This window comes from Marmota flaviventris, chromosome 1, assembly GCF_047511675.1.
Source record: "Marmota flaviventris isolate mMarFla1 chromosome 1, mMarFla1.hap1, whole genome shotgun sequence".
NCBI classification, from domain to species: domain Eukaryota; kingdom Metazoa; phylum Chordata; class Mammalia; order Rodentia; family Sciuridae; genus Marmota; species Marmota flaviventris.
The window spans coordinates 83,075,465-83,090,916 of record NC_092498.1 but is presented as its reverse complement, the minus strand read 5'-3'; positions in this window follow the sequence as shown (position 1 = coordinate 83,090,916).

Below are 15,452 nucleotides of genomic sequence, written 5' to 3'. Positions count from 1 at the left end.
CCAAAGCACTGATAATGTCTATCCTATGTGACTCCATGGGGTTTTTTGAAAAATTAAGCATGATATGTCTAAAACCCTTTGAGGTCTTAGGAAGAGAATATGTAAAAGAAGAACTACTGAATGATTATCTCAATTTTCTAACATAAGGCTTTGCTGAAAGAACGTGTTCAATACATACTTGTTAATTTAACATAAAAAAAGGCGTCTGAGTAGTAGCATATATGGCACAATAGAAAGATGTTTCTTAGTTCCACAATTCTCAGACTGTATCACCACACAATCTGTATTTATAACCATAAGTACCACACAGTATACTGTTTGAAAATGGTGAATTGTTATACTTTTTTGGTACCAAGGATTGAACCCAGAGGCACTCAATCACTGAACCACATCCCCAGCCCTTTTTCTGTATTCTGTTTAGAGACAGGGCCTCACTGAGTTTCTTAGGGCCTTACTAAATTTCTGAGGCTGGCTTTGAATTCAAGATCCTTCTGATTCAGCCTCCCAAGCCCCTGGAATTACAGGCGTATGCCACCATACCCATCCTAGATGGTGAGTTATGATCCATTGGATGTAAAGTCTAACAGACATTTAAATGTTGCCATAGTCTATTGATATAAGAAAGTCACACAAGAAAAGGAAGTGGGGCTTTGGGATCATCTTAAGGCTGTTGACCACAACCACATTCATTTGCTACCAATTAGTTCTTGCTGAACTTCAGTATAAATATCACCATTCTACTGCCACAGCTCTTCTCAAGGTTGCCAGTGACTTCATATTGCCAAATCCAATAGCCAATACTCACTCTACTGTCCTTACCTATTTGTATTTAATCACAGTTGCTATTTTTTTAATTCATGAAAATTTCCAAACATAAAAGTAGGAAGCATACTTTAACAAACTTCCCTGTGCCCACCCTCACCTACTTTCAACAGTTGTCAATAAAATATTTAATTCTGAGTGTGTGTTGCTTTGATTGCTTAAGAAATCAACTTGATGCTGGGTACAGTTGCACATGCCTGTAATCCCAGCAGCTAGGGAAGCTGAGACAGGAGGATCATGAGTCCAAAGCCAGCCTCAACAACATAGTAAGGCTCTGTCTCAAAAAAAAAAAAAAAAAATCCTGGGATGTGGCTCAGTGGTTAAGTGCCTCTAGGTTCAATTCCCCATATGGAAAAAAATGATATCAACTTGAGCTGGGTACAGTGACACACACCTGTAATCCCAGCTACTTAGAAGAGTGACACAGGACAATCATAAATTTGAGGTGAGTCTTGGCAATTTAGGAAGACCCTGATTCAAATTTTTTTAAAAGGATGGGATGAAGCTCAGTGTCAGAGCACCCTGGGTTCAATCCTCAGAATCTAAATAAGAAAAAAAAAAAAAAGAGTCAGCCTGTCACTCCTCTATGTCCTGAATTATTTTTCTTGGTGAACATCAAGAACCTGGTTGTTCTGATCCCCTCCCTCTGGGAACCTCCTTGGACCCCTTTCCCAGTGACATTTGGTGATATGGCAATATTAATTTTTTGGTTTAGTTTTGTTTTTGGTACTGGGGATTGAACCCAGGGGTAAATAACTACTAAGCAACATTTGCAACCCTTTTTATATTTTTATTTTAGAGGCAGGGTCTTGCTGAGTTGTTCAGGGCCTCACTAAGTGTTGAGGCTGGCTTTGAATTTGTATCCTCCTACCTCAGCCTCCCAAGTTGCTGGGATTATAAGCATGTGCCACCGCACCTGGCTGGCAGTGTTAATTTGTTTTGTTGTTGTTGTTGTAGATGGACACAGTATCTTTATTTTATTTATTTATTTATTTTTATGTGTGCTGAGGGTCGCACCCAGTGAATTATACATGCTAGGCAAGTGCCCTACCACTGAGCTACAACTCCAAACTAATTTTTAAAAATCATTTTAACTGATTAAAAGATTAAACATATTTGTGGCATATGACACGATGTTTTGATATATGTATATTGATATATGTACATTGAGGCATAATTACATCATTAATTAACATATCACCTCACATACTTACCATCTTTTTGTAAAGAGAACATTTAAAACTTACTATTTGGGCTGGGGATGTGGCTCAAGCAGTAGCATGCTTGTCTGGCATGCGCGGGGCGCTGGGTTCGATCCTCAGCACCACATAAAAATAAAATAAAAGATGTTGTGTCCACCGGAAAAAATAAAAAAATAAAAATAAATAAATATTTTTAAAAACTTACTATTTAAGCAATTTTCAAGAATTCCATACATTGTTATGAAGATTAGTCTCTGTGCTATAAAGTTGATCTCCAGAACTCATTTTTTCTACCAGAAACTTGGTGTCTTTCTTGCCCTATCCATACCCCTTCTCCCTTAGCACAGGCCTGATACCTCCATCAGTCTACTTTCTGCTTCTGTGAGTTGGACTTTTTGAGATCCGACATGCTAGTGAGATCAGACAGTATTTTCTTCCTGTGCCTAGTTTACTTTACTTACCATAATGTCCCTCCAGGTTTATCTATGTCATTGCCTAAGACAGGCTTTTCTTCTTTTTTAAGTTGAATACTACTCCCTTGTGTGTATGGTAATTTCCACCAATTCTTCCATTGATGATCACTCAGGTTAATTTCTTATCTTGGATATTGTGAATAATACTGCATTGAACATGGGACTACAGGTATCTGGCATACTGATTTCATTTCCTTTTCATATACCCAGTAGTAGGATTGCTGAATCCTATGGTAGTTTTATTTGTAATTTTTTGAGGCACCGCCATAATGTTTCCATATGGTTGTACTAAATTACATTCTCACCAACAATGTACAGGTGTACCGTGTTCTCTACATCCTCACCAACACTTACCTATGTTTGGCCATTTTGTTTTATACCAGAGATTGAACCCAGGCACTTAACCACTGAATCACATCCCCAACCCTTTTTATTTATTTAATTTTAATTTGTATATACTTGACAGCAGAATGCATTACAATTCATATTACACATATAGAGCACACTTTTTCATATTCTGGTTGTACACAAAGTAGAGTCACACCATTCGTGTCTTCATACATGTACTTAGGATAATGGTGTCCATCTCATTCCACCATCTTTCCCATCCCATTTCCCCTCCCTCCCCTTTTTCCTATCTAGAGTTCATGGAATCCTCCCATGCTTCCCCCAACCCTATTATGAATCAGCTTCCTTAAATCAGAGAAAACATAGGATATTTGGTTTTTGAGGAATTGCCCCTTTTTATTTTTTGAGACAGAATCTTGCTAAATTGTTCAGGGCCTCATTAAATTGCTGAGACTGGCTTTGAACTTGGATTCTCCTGCCTCCATCTCTTGAACAACTGGGATTACTGGCATATACTACCAGGCCCAGCTCTTTGTATTTTTGGTACTAGCCATTGTAACAGGTCTGAGGTGATATTGTGGCTTTAATTAGGCGATATTAGGTTTTGATTGCTTCCTTGCTTTTTTGTCATAATAAGATGTCCCAAGTATGACTGGTACATTTCCTGGAATTGGTTGTTCATCTAAAAAGTCTTTAGTTCTTTTAGTCTGGAATGGTATTTAAAGATCACAGTAAAGAATTCTCCTTAAAACTGGATCATCATTATTTCTTGACCTCCATGGATAGAGGTAGAATATATACAACTTTTAAAAATTAGCTGGATATGCTGGCACACACCTGTAATCCCAGTAGCTCAGTAGCCTGAAGCAGGAGGGTCTCGATTTTAAAGCCATCTTCAGCAACTTAGTGAGGGCCTAAGCATCTCAGGAAGAACCTGTTTCAAAATAAAACATAAAACGTGCTGGGGCTGGGATTATGGCTCATCGGTAGAGCTCTCTCCTAACATGGGCGGGACCCAGGTTCGATCCTCAGCACCACATAAAAAAATAAATAAAATAAAGGTGTTGTGTTGTGTCCATCTACAAAAAAAAAAAAAAAGATTTTCTCTCTCTCTCAAAAAAAAAAAAAAAGTGCTGGGGATGTGGCTCAGTGGTTAAACACCTCTGAGTTCAATCTTTGATACAAAATAATTACAATTTTATACTGGGATTTATAACTACAATGGCAAGCACTATACCACTGAGCTACATCTCCAGCCCCATTCTAAGGTTATTTGTTTTGTTTTTTTCACTGAGCTTTTTTATGCTGAACATCATGTCTTAACAACTTTAACATAGTGTCTTGTTATATTACAATGTGCATATTTCAAAATAACAGCATTGTTATTAACAATAAGACTATGAAATGAAACTAGATAATTTGAGATGTTTGCCCTTTATTTTAGGTTTTGAGTATCTCATTAAGAAATGTAGAGTGAAAATATTTTGTTCCAAGGTCAGTTGGAATAATTCTTTTCTCTATGGGATTTTAGCAAATGATACTCCATCTTATTCAATTGTTTCCCTTCTAGGCATTGTTTTTTCTTCAGTTATTTCTGTGCTTTTTCTTACTATCTCCTTTTTTTAATATATATTTTTTTTAGTTGTAGATGGACAGAACACCTTAATTTTGTTTGATTATTTTTATGTGGTGCTGAGAATTGAACCCAGTGTCTCACACATGCAAGGCAAAGGCTCTTACTGCTGAGCCACAACCCCAGCCCCTACTACTTAAAATGCTTTTTTTCTTATCCTGTGGCATTACTTTTTCTTGTGTTTTTTTTTTTTTCTTTTTTTTTTTTTCTTACTGGGAGATCCTTCTCAGTTGTGCTCCCCACCCCAACCTCCCTGTAGTACTGGGGATTGAAACCAGGGCACTTACCTCTTGGCTACATTTCCAGCCCTTTTTTAAAATTTTAAGACAGGGTGTGGCTCAGTTTCCCAGGCTGGCCTTGACCTGCGATCCTCTTGCCTCAACCTCCACAGTATCTGGATTACAGGTGTGTGCCATCCAGTCTCTTTTCCTTGGTTCTTCCTCTTCTTTTTGTGAAGGATGGGTACCAAGGATCAAACCCAGGGGCACTCAAACTCTGAGCCACATCCCCAGCCTGATTTTGTATTTTATTTAGAGACAGAGTCTCAACTGAGTTGCTTTGTGCCTCACTGTTGCTGAGGCTGGCTGTGGACTCCCAGTCCTCCTGTCTCAGCTTCCCAAGCTGCTGGGATTACAGGCTTCCACTACTCTGCCCAACTTCCTGGTTCTTCCTTTTTGTGCTCTAAATTTAGGAGTGCCCAGGGACTTTTATTCTCACCTATGTGCATTTATTCCCTTCCTAATAAACTCATCTTGTCCTGTAGTTTTAAATGTCACCTGTTTTCTGACTACACTCTAATATATGTCTCCCGCCTGTACTGGCAGATCTAGGTATCCAACTTTTTATTCACTATCTCCACTTGGATATTTTAGAGGTAGTTAAACTTATTAAGTCTCCCCTATTTCAGTAAATAGCAACTTTATTGTTTTACTCAGATCTTGATTCTTTTTCACTTTCCACAACTGATCTGTCAGTATATCTCGTCAGCTTCTACCTTTGAACTATGCCAGGGAACCAACAAATCCAATCCACTGTCTCTGTCTCCACTGCCATCACCACAGACTACAGTGCTGTCAGTTCCCCTGGATTGTTGGGGCAGGTTTCCATCCATACTTCCTCTTCACAAGCTATTCTCCACTTGTCAGTCAGAGTGAGCTCAAAAAAGCAGATTGTTCAAAACTTGCCAATGTTTCTTCAAAATAATCTTGGTTTGGGGACAGTAAGTGGAGGTATAGACGAATCAAGATTGGCCATGTATTGCTAATGATTGAAACTGGGCAATAACAACACTGAGTTTATTATACTGTTCTTTTTGGTTTTGTATATTTTTGAAAAATGAACCAGAACCAAAGACTTCAAAAGCTTCACAGTTTTCTGTTTCAGCCTTGTTGAATATGGTGGCTCCTAGCTATATGTGGCTATTGACTAGTTGAAATGTGGCTAGTCTGAATTTAGATGTGTTACGAGTATAAAATATACGCTGAACTTTAAAGATTTAATAAAAAGGAAAAAATATCTTGCATTTTGTTATATGGGTTACATGTTGAAATGATAATTTCTTGGTTATATAGAGCAAAATAAATATTAAAATTTCACTTTTTTAATAATAGAAAATTAAAAATTACATGTATGACTCATGTTGCCTTTTTGTGGGAAATGGATCTTGCTTCCCCTCTGACCTCATCTCCTATTGTTCTTCTCTTCTTTATTCTCACCATTCCAACCACATTAATCTCAAGTAAAATATATTTCTGCCTCAGGACCTTGCACTTGCTAAATTGTCTGCCTGAGGTTCTCTTTCTCAGTGTCTGTAGTTCATTCACTTCTTTCCTTTAGAATTCTGCTCAAGCCACTATCTTGTCAGATAGGCCTGATTTATATAAAGCCATCATCTTCACTCTTTATTCCCCTTAATCTGCTTTTTAAAAAATATTTTTTAGTTGTAGATGGACACAATGCCTTTATTTTTATTTATTTATTTTTATGTGGTGCTGAGGATCGAACTCAGTGCCTCACCCACACTAGGCAAGCACTCTACCACTGAGACACAACCCCAACCCCTCAATCTGCTTTTTTTCTTCTTGATAACACATTACCATATTAGTCCATTTCTCACTGCTATAACAAAATACTAGAGTCTGAGTACTTTATAAAGAAACAAATTTATTTAGCTCAAAATTTTGGAAGTTCAAGAGCATAGTGCTGCCATCTGTTTGATGAATGTCTCCTTGATCCATATCCCATCAGGGTAGATGGCATCATGCAGGAGTGTGTGCAAGAGGGAGAGATCAGGTGGCAAGAAAGGAAGCCAGAGAGGGAGCAGGAGTCAGGCTTGCTATTTTATAACAACTCACTCTCTCAGTGTCCCATGAGAACTACTTTAATCTAATGAGGGCAACATTCCCAATAGTCTAATCGCCTAGCACTAGGTTCTACCTCTTAAGGATTCCACCAACTCTGCTGCCGCACCAAGGCCAAGCTTCCAACACAGGAACCCTCAGAGGGCATACTCAAACCATAGCAACCGCTGACTTTTCTGTTTTGTTTATCTCCCTATACCCTGAGATCCTAGTATAATACTTGATATGGAATAGGTAGGTAGATGGTAATATTTATAAGATGAATGGTTATAGGTTGTAGATATAAGTTCAGTGTAGATCTATGATCAGGGTTGACTACATCTGCAATAAGATTCAGTTTCCTTAAATGTATAAAGAGTAAAATTTGCTAGAGTAAAATAAAGTAACTCTTCTTCTGGTTTACATATGAGGTATTCCCCCTTAAGCCTCATGTGTGAGATAAAACAAGAATATTTAGAGGTGAAATGATTAGGTTATGAGAGCCTTAACCTAATCAGTGGGTTAATCCACTGATATGGCTTAACTGGGCGGTAGCTATAAGCAGGTAGAATATAAATGAAGGAAGAAGGTCACTGGGGGCATGCCTTCAGGGTTTGTATTTTGTCCCTGGTTAGTGGAGCTCTGTTTTCCGGCTGTCATGTCCTGAGCTGCTTTCCTTAACCACACCAGTTTGCCAAGATGTTTTGCCTTACCGGAGGCCCAGTACAATGGGGTTGGCCATCTCAACACTGAGACCTCTGAAACCATAAACCAAAGTGGACTTTTCCTCCTCTATATTGTTCTTGTTAGGTATTTTGATGACACAGATGCAAAAGCTGACCAAAACCACTCCATACTAGTCAATTTTTATATATTTGTGTGATTAGTAAGATGAGAGACACCATGAGAAATTCAAAAAAGTAAATTAAAATATAGACCAAGACACATTTTAAGAGTCAGCAATTTCTTTTATCTAATAAAATCTCAATTCTCAAAGGAATTTTGCAAATTCTTTTGTTGTTTTATAATTTGTATTGTATTGATAGTAATCCAGTTAATTGGGCCATGGTAAGGAACTTAGAAATGTTTAGGATACATTAAAATTTTTGTTGTGTGGGTAATTACAACAAAACATGATCTGTTTATGAAATAAGTTTTGAAAGCAGTCATTATTTTTTTTAGATAACTAAATGTATGAATCAAGAAAAGTATCCCCCCAAAAAAGAAGGGAAAAGGGATAATTTTAAACTTATTTGATAGACCCAACCTGATCTTTTCTTAAAATTGGGAGCCATCTCGCCACAAAGCCATGAAGCCATGAAAAGATAATTTTGGCTTTACTATAAATTACTGCAAATTCTGAATCTGCTTGGAATGCCTGCCCGTGCCTTGAACTCACCCATGCCTGGCTCTCTGACCAGATAGCAGCCCTCTCTGAAACTTTAGTGACACCTCATAAATATTGGCCTTCCATGGCCAGACAACGACTCTCTCTGAGGCTCTAATGGTCCTCATAAATTCTGATGTTGGGGCCAGCAAAAAATGTAAACTACCATTAGTGTGATGCTTGTCAGAGTTCTGTTATCTGTAACCCCCCTTTGTGTAACTTTCTGGGCTATAAAGCTGGGCTGCAGGAAAGCTGGGGTGGCTGTCTTGTTCCCGCCGTTTTGGGAGGGAGAGGCAGCCCGGCAGGTTGAAATAATAAGCTTGCTTTAATTTGATTTTAATTGGAGTCAGTGGTCTTTTCTTGCGTCCTGGTCTAACATATTGTCTTAATTTTAAAATGTAAGATAACTAAAACATACTAATGAAATAAAATCAAGGAGATTTTTTTTCCTCATATGAATGTATTTACTTTTCTATTTTAAAGCAGGGTTACCTTCAAAAACAAAATGACACCAACATGATATATGACAATTTGGACCATGAAATTTCAATGGACAATATTGATAAATCAGGGTTAACACTGTATTAAAGACCATTAACTAATACTCATTTAATAAACTTTTAATAAAGTGTATTATATGTCAACATTGTAGCAATACCCAAGGTTATACAAGTACAGTTTAAAAAAAAAATTTTTTTAAATTGTAGATGGACACAATCCCTTCATTTTATTTTATTTATTTTTATGCAATGGTGAGGATCCAACCCAGTGCCTCACACGTGGTAGGCAAGTGCTCTACCATTGAGTCACACTCCCAGCACCAATACAATTATACTTTTATTGTAGCTGTCCTTTACTGAGAGCTAATTAAATGTGGAGCAAGTGCTTTAAAGGAGTTATCTCAGTTCATTCTTATGGGAGAGATGCTTTTATTATTTTCAACATACAAATGGGGACAGAAGCTTTCCAGAGTTCTGCTTTCAAAAATTCACCTGGAGGGATGAGAAGAATAATAAACAAAGTGCTAAGTGCTCCAGTGGGGAGTACCTAAGAAGAACTGCCTTTAGCTAGTGGCAGGAAGGAGGACAAGATGCCTGCCCTGGATTTGAAAGATAGGGAGGAGTTTGCAGGGTAGAGAAGAGTGGAAAATATTGCTAGCATCTCAGAAGAGTGGAATACTGCTAGCATCTCAGAAGACTCATATGACATGAGTTGAGGATTAGTGAGATTTTTTCTATAAGCATCTTTTTCACCACATACCACACATTACATAGTTCCTTGTTAAAATCAAGGTCTGGCTTGGGCCAGGAGGGAACAACTGTTTGAGTTGTCATGAAGGTGGGGGAGGGGGCTGGAGTGCTGCAGGGATTGTAGGACCAGCAAATTGGCTAGAACTTTGTTACTCATTTATCTGTTGAACACTTTTTAGCCTTAACAAGTCTCTATAAAATGTACAAATGTCTGGGAGACTTCATAGCTTATTACGTGATGGCTGAGTTATCATACTTTGGTTAACAGACAGGAAGTCAAGAGTGGCAATGGGACCTGCCTGAACAGAGGGATGGCTTCAAAATGGGGCAAAGGGCACTAATAAGGGAGAGGGGCACCCAAACAAGTTGTCTACATAATATTTTACTTTTGGGACCTGAAAAATGTAAGAAACTACTTTTGAAATGAAGCATTGTAGTTCAATATTTTCTTATTGTTTGCCAATTCTGTTAGTTAATATAAACAGTCATTCCTTGAAGATATGGTGGATATGGTTGAAGACCAGTGCAAACAAGTGAGCACTATAATAAAGGGCGTCACATGAATTTTTGCGGGGGATGGTTTCCAGTGCACAAAAACATTATGTTTCTATTCTACATGTGTCTATTAAGTGTATAAGAGCATGTCTTTAAAAAGTGTATACTTGAATTCAAAAAACTTTATTGCTAAAATAATGCTAACAATCACCTGAACCTTCAGACAGGGGTAATCTTTCTACTGGTTGTTTTGATGTTGATGGTTGTTGACTCATCAGGGTGGTGGTTCCTTAAAGATGGGGTGACTGTAGCAATTCTTTATTTTTATTTTATTTATTTTTTATTTTTTTGAAGTTTGCTGCAATGGTCAACTCTTCCTGTCATGGAAGATTTCTCTGTAGCATACAATACTATTTCACAGCATTTTATCCACAGTAGAGATTCTTTTGCATTTGAAACCAATTATCTTAAACCCTGTCCCTACTTTATCAGCTAAGTTTATGTAATATTCTCCATCCTTTCTTGTCATTTCGACAGTATTCACAGCATCTTCACCAGGAGTAGGTTCCGTCTCAAGAAACCACTTTCTTTGCCCATTCATGAGAAGCAACTCCTTATCCATTAAAATTTATCATGAGATTGCAGGAATTCTGTGACACCTCCAGATTCTACATCTATTTCTAGTTCTCTTAATGTTTTTACCATATCTGCAGTTACTTCCTCCACTGACATCTAGAGCCACTGCATGTCAACCCTGAGGGTTGGAACCAACTTCTTCCAAACTCCCATTACTATTGATATTCTGATTTCCCATGAGATATTAATGTTTTCATGGTGTTAAAAGACAAAATTTGGGGCCGGGGTTGTGGCTCAGTGGTAGAGCACTCGCCTAGCATGTGTGAGGCCCTGGGTTCAAACCTCAGCACCACACAAAAGTAAATAAATAAAATAAAGATGATATTTTGTCCAACTAAAAAATAAATATTAAAAAAAGACAAAATTACAACAAATCTAGATTTGTAGTTCTTCATTTGTAATTCTAGAATCAGGCAACAGTCTGGACTGTTCAGAATGACCTCTTCTACCAAATGTACATTGTCAATGACAGAAATATTTTTAAATAAATATATCTTTTCCTCTGAGCAATAGGTCTCAGCAGTGAGCAACAAACAATAAGCTATGCAGTTATCCAGGTTTTGTGTTCCACTTGTACAGCATCGGCAGAGAAGATTTAGTATAATTCTTAATGGCCTTAGGATTTTTGGAATGATAAGTAATCACTGCCTTCAATTTAAAGCCATTAGCTACGTTAAGCCCCTAATAATTGAGTCAGTCTGTCCTCTGAAGCTTTGAAGCCAGGCATTGACTTCTCTCCAGCTAACAGTCCTAGACACATCTTCATCTAGTACAAGTCTGTTGGATCTCTTCTTTAGGGTAATAACCTTCTTCAATTATTTCTGCTAGAACTTCTGGATGACTTGCTGCAGCATCTACATCAGCACTTCTTGCTTTGCTTTGCAGTTTTATGTTATGAAGATGGCTTCTTTCCTTAAGCCTCATGAACCAACCTCTCCAGCTGCAGACTTTTCTTCTGCAGTGTCTTCACCTCTCTCAGCCTTCCCTGAATTGAAGAGAGTCAGGGTTTTGTTCTGAGTAGGGATTTGGTGTAAAATAAGTTTGTGACTGATTTGACTTTTCATGCAGAACACTAAAATTTTCTTCACAAAATCTTTTGTCCTGTCTCACCTTTCTACTAAGCCTAAACATTTCTAGCTTTGGATTTATTTATTTTTTAAAAATGTTTTCTTAGTTGGCAATGAACCTTTATTTTCCTTATTTATAAGAGAATCAAACCCAGCATCTCACATATGCTAGGCAAGTGCTCTACCACTGAGCTATGTATGTCCCCAGCCCTCTAGCTCTGGATTTAAAGTGAGAAGTGTGAGACTTTTTCTTTCACTTGAACACTTAGAGGCCATTGTCAGGTCATTACTTTGCCTATGTTTGATGTTGTATCTCAGGGAATAGGGAGGCCTGAGGAAGTAAAAACAGATTGGGGACTGGCAGGTAGGCAGAACAGTCAGAACACACAAACTTTTATTGGTCAAGTTCAATGTTTTAGGATTGGGATTTTGGCTGAGTAGTATAGAATTTGCCTACCCTGGACAGGACCATTGTTGGAACCTCAGCATCACAAAACCAAAACCAAAACAAAGTCTATTGTTTTATATGCTGTAGTTCGGTGCTCTTAAAACAATTACAATAGTAATATCAAATATTATGGATCACAGATCAAAACAGATACAATAATAATAAAAAATTCTGAAATATCATAAGAATTACCAAAATGTGACAGAGATATCAAGTTAGCACATGCTATTGGAAAAATGGTTGTGATAGACTGATTTGATGTTGGGTTGCCACAGACCTTCAATTTGTAAAAACAAAACCAGAAAACCAATGACTTCTGAAAAGCACAATAAAGTGATGGGCAATAAAAAGGGTTATGCCTTTAATTTACAGAGGGTACTATAGTGGATCCCTGGGGATCTTCAGAGTTTAAGTGTTCCTCCCTCCTGAGTAGTAATGGATTTCCTACCCCTTTGGCATGGTAATTCAAATTCAGGCAAATTTAGGGGAAGTATTTCCAAAGGTTAAAAAAACTTGGGGCTGGGATTATGGCTCAGTGGTAGAGCGTTTGCCTAGCATATGTGAGGCATTAGGTTCGATTCTCAGCACCACATACAAATCAATATATAAAATAAAAATTTTCATCAACAACTAATAAAAATATTAAAAAACCAAAAAACTTGGGGCTTGGGATGTAGTTCACTGGTGAAAGACCTAAGCAACCTCATTCTACTTGAGACCTCATTTTGCTCTGAAATTTAACCTCTGACCTACTGCAGCCCTAAAGTCAGGAAAATACCACAGAAAAGCTCTGTAGAAACAGTTCTTGGAAAAGCCCAGATGGTGATTGCCTAAGATAGGCCAAGATATTGAAATATCTGAAATTCCAGATGGCCCCCACCTAGGTGTGGTGACCAATATCTAAACTAGAAGCCCTTCAGCTTGGCACGTACCCCCTTGTGACATCCGTACCCCCTTGTGACATCCGTACCCCCTTGTGACATCCATACCCCCTTGTGACATCCGACATCCTCACAATTTAAACCAATCAATTTTAAGTGTGTCAACCCCTTGAACTAACCAATAATCCTTTCCAGATTCTTTCCAGCCACTTGATATGCTAATCATGTTTTAGAGTTGTTTTATGATTTTCCCGCGGTGTGTGATGATTTGCTAAGAGATGCTATGGTGTATATGAAGTCCCTGCCTTCCCCGAAGAGTGTATAAAACTGCTGCAAACCCTGGGCTCGGGGGCCTCTCAGCGTCACCAGTTGCTGTGTGCGTGTGAAGGACCGAGCTAGCTCGCAATAAACATCTCTTTGCTGCTTACATTGATCTTGGTCTCTGGTGGTCTTTTGGGGGTCCCGAATTCGACCATAACACTGGCAGAACTCTTCTCTACCATGTGCAAGGCCCTGTGCTAGGTTTCTGACCTCGAAACTAAAAGACTCAGGGGTCACTCCAGTTGAACTGAGCTGACTGGACTGCGCAAAATTACCACACAAGAGACACAAGTACCTTTTTCTTTGGGGTCGCTGTGATGGCTCATCTGACCTTAAGGGTCCCAAGGAAGAGAGAGAGCAAGAACATGCTCTGACCCCTTTTATTGAGGAGAAGCTATTCAAATGAGGCAAGGGGTCAGGTTTCAGGGGGCTGAGTCTGTCTTCATGATGTCCACTGTCAGCAGGTTGACTGACACCTGGGTAGGCCACACCCAAGGGCACAGTAAAAGAAGGGGACACACACAAGGCACTTCCATGGAAGATTCTATCCTAAACAGGGCAAGGGATTATATTACAAAGGAACAGGTGAGCGTAGCTCCACCCATGGGGCTGTAGCAAAACACACCCATGCACTAGACACCGACCCTCGAACCAAAGAAGGGTGGGGAAAGCTCTGCCACATCTTTGTGACTGAGTGCCTCAGCATCCAGCTGGGGAGTGTGACCCAGTCACGTGCAAGGTTGGTCTCCCACAGTCCTGGGTCCTATTTCCAGCACCACAAAATGTAAAACAAATCAAATCTGACAATACAATGTTATGCTCGAGTTCCGGACCCCCAAAGACCACCAGAGACTGAGATCGATGTAAGAAGCAAAGAGGCGTTTATTGTGAGCTAGCTCGGTCCTACATGCACACAACAACTGCTGATGCTGAGAGGCCCCGAGCCAAGGTTTGCAGCAGTTTTATACACTTTTTGGGGAAGGCAGGGACTTCACATACATCATAACATCTCTTAAAAAATCATCACACACCAAGGGGAAATCATAAAACAACTCTAAAACATGATTAGTACATTCACTGACGGGAACAAGTTGGGTAAGGGTGATTGGTTAGTACAAGATGGGGGATTCGTTTGAACTGATTGGTTTAAGCCACGAGGGGAGTAGTGCTGAACTATATGGTTTCCCAACATGTTAACCACCATAAACTACTGGGAGGGTCATTTGGCATCCCAGGTATTTTCCCTGTCTCATGCTGATTGGTGGTTGCTAGGGGATTGCTATGGGTCTCCACCTAGCCTAACTGAGTCAGGGACACCTGGCACAGAAGATCTCTCTTGTTATTTGTAGATAAACAACTCAGCAGGGTGGGTATGTGCCTAGGAGTGCTCTGTGGGTTTTTCCAAGGACAAGGGTCACGCCCCCTTCCTTGCACAGGCTTTGCTCTGGATGTAGAGGCTGGTTTCTCAACAACAACAAAAACCCTTAAAAATAAACCATCAAAAGCTTAAGTAAATTATTTTCCCTTAAACTTATTGTGTACTTTTTCGAGGACCACGTTTTCTTGTCAAACTAGACTCAAATACCCATGACTATGTTATATCCATTTTTAAAATTTTTATTATTTTTTTTTTTTTTTGTGGTCCTGAAGATGGAACCCAGGGCCTCCTGCTTGCCCAACACATGCTCTACCACTGAGTGATACCTTCAGTCCGCTTATTAGTGTTGAAAGCCAATTTTGAAAACACTGCTATTGTGGTGAGGCCAGCTTCAAACTCACCAGGACCTTCTGGAAATCGCTTGTTTCCAAGACTTGGATTAAGTGAAAAGGGCTATTTCCCATGAATCCATGATATACAAGGCATTGTTTTCCCTTGTTACTTACAAGGACACTGGCCAGAAGGGAGCGGTGACGGAAATCGTCTTTGGCCGGCTGCAAACTGCCCCCACCCTGCCCGAGCCATGCTGCAGCAGAGGGGCTCACGTGCCTGTGCACGAGGGGCCAGGTAGCAGCGCTCGCCACCTGCGCGGTCACGGCGCCCGCCCGCTGGGATCTTTGGGCTGGGCCAATCCACGGGGCCATCCCGGCTGCTCGGCCGTGTGCTGGCGCGTGCAGGGCGAGCTCTGGGCGAGTGGCGCAGGCGTCTTTAG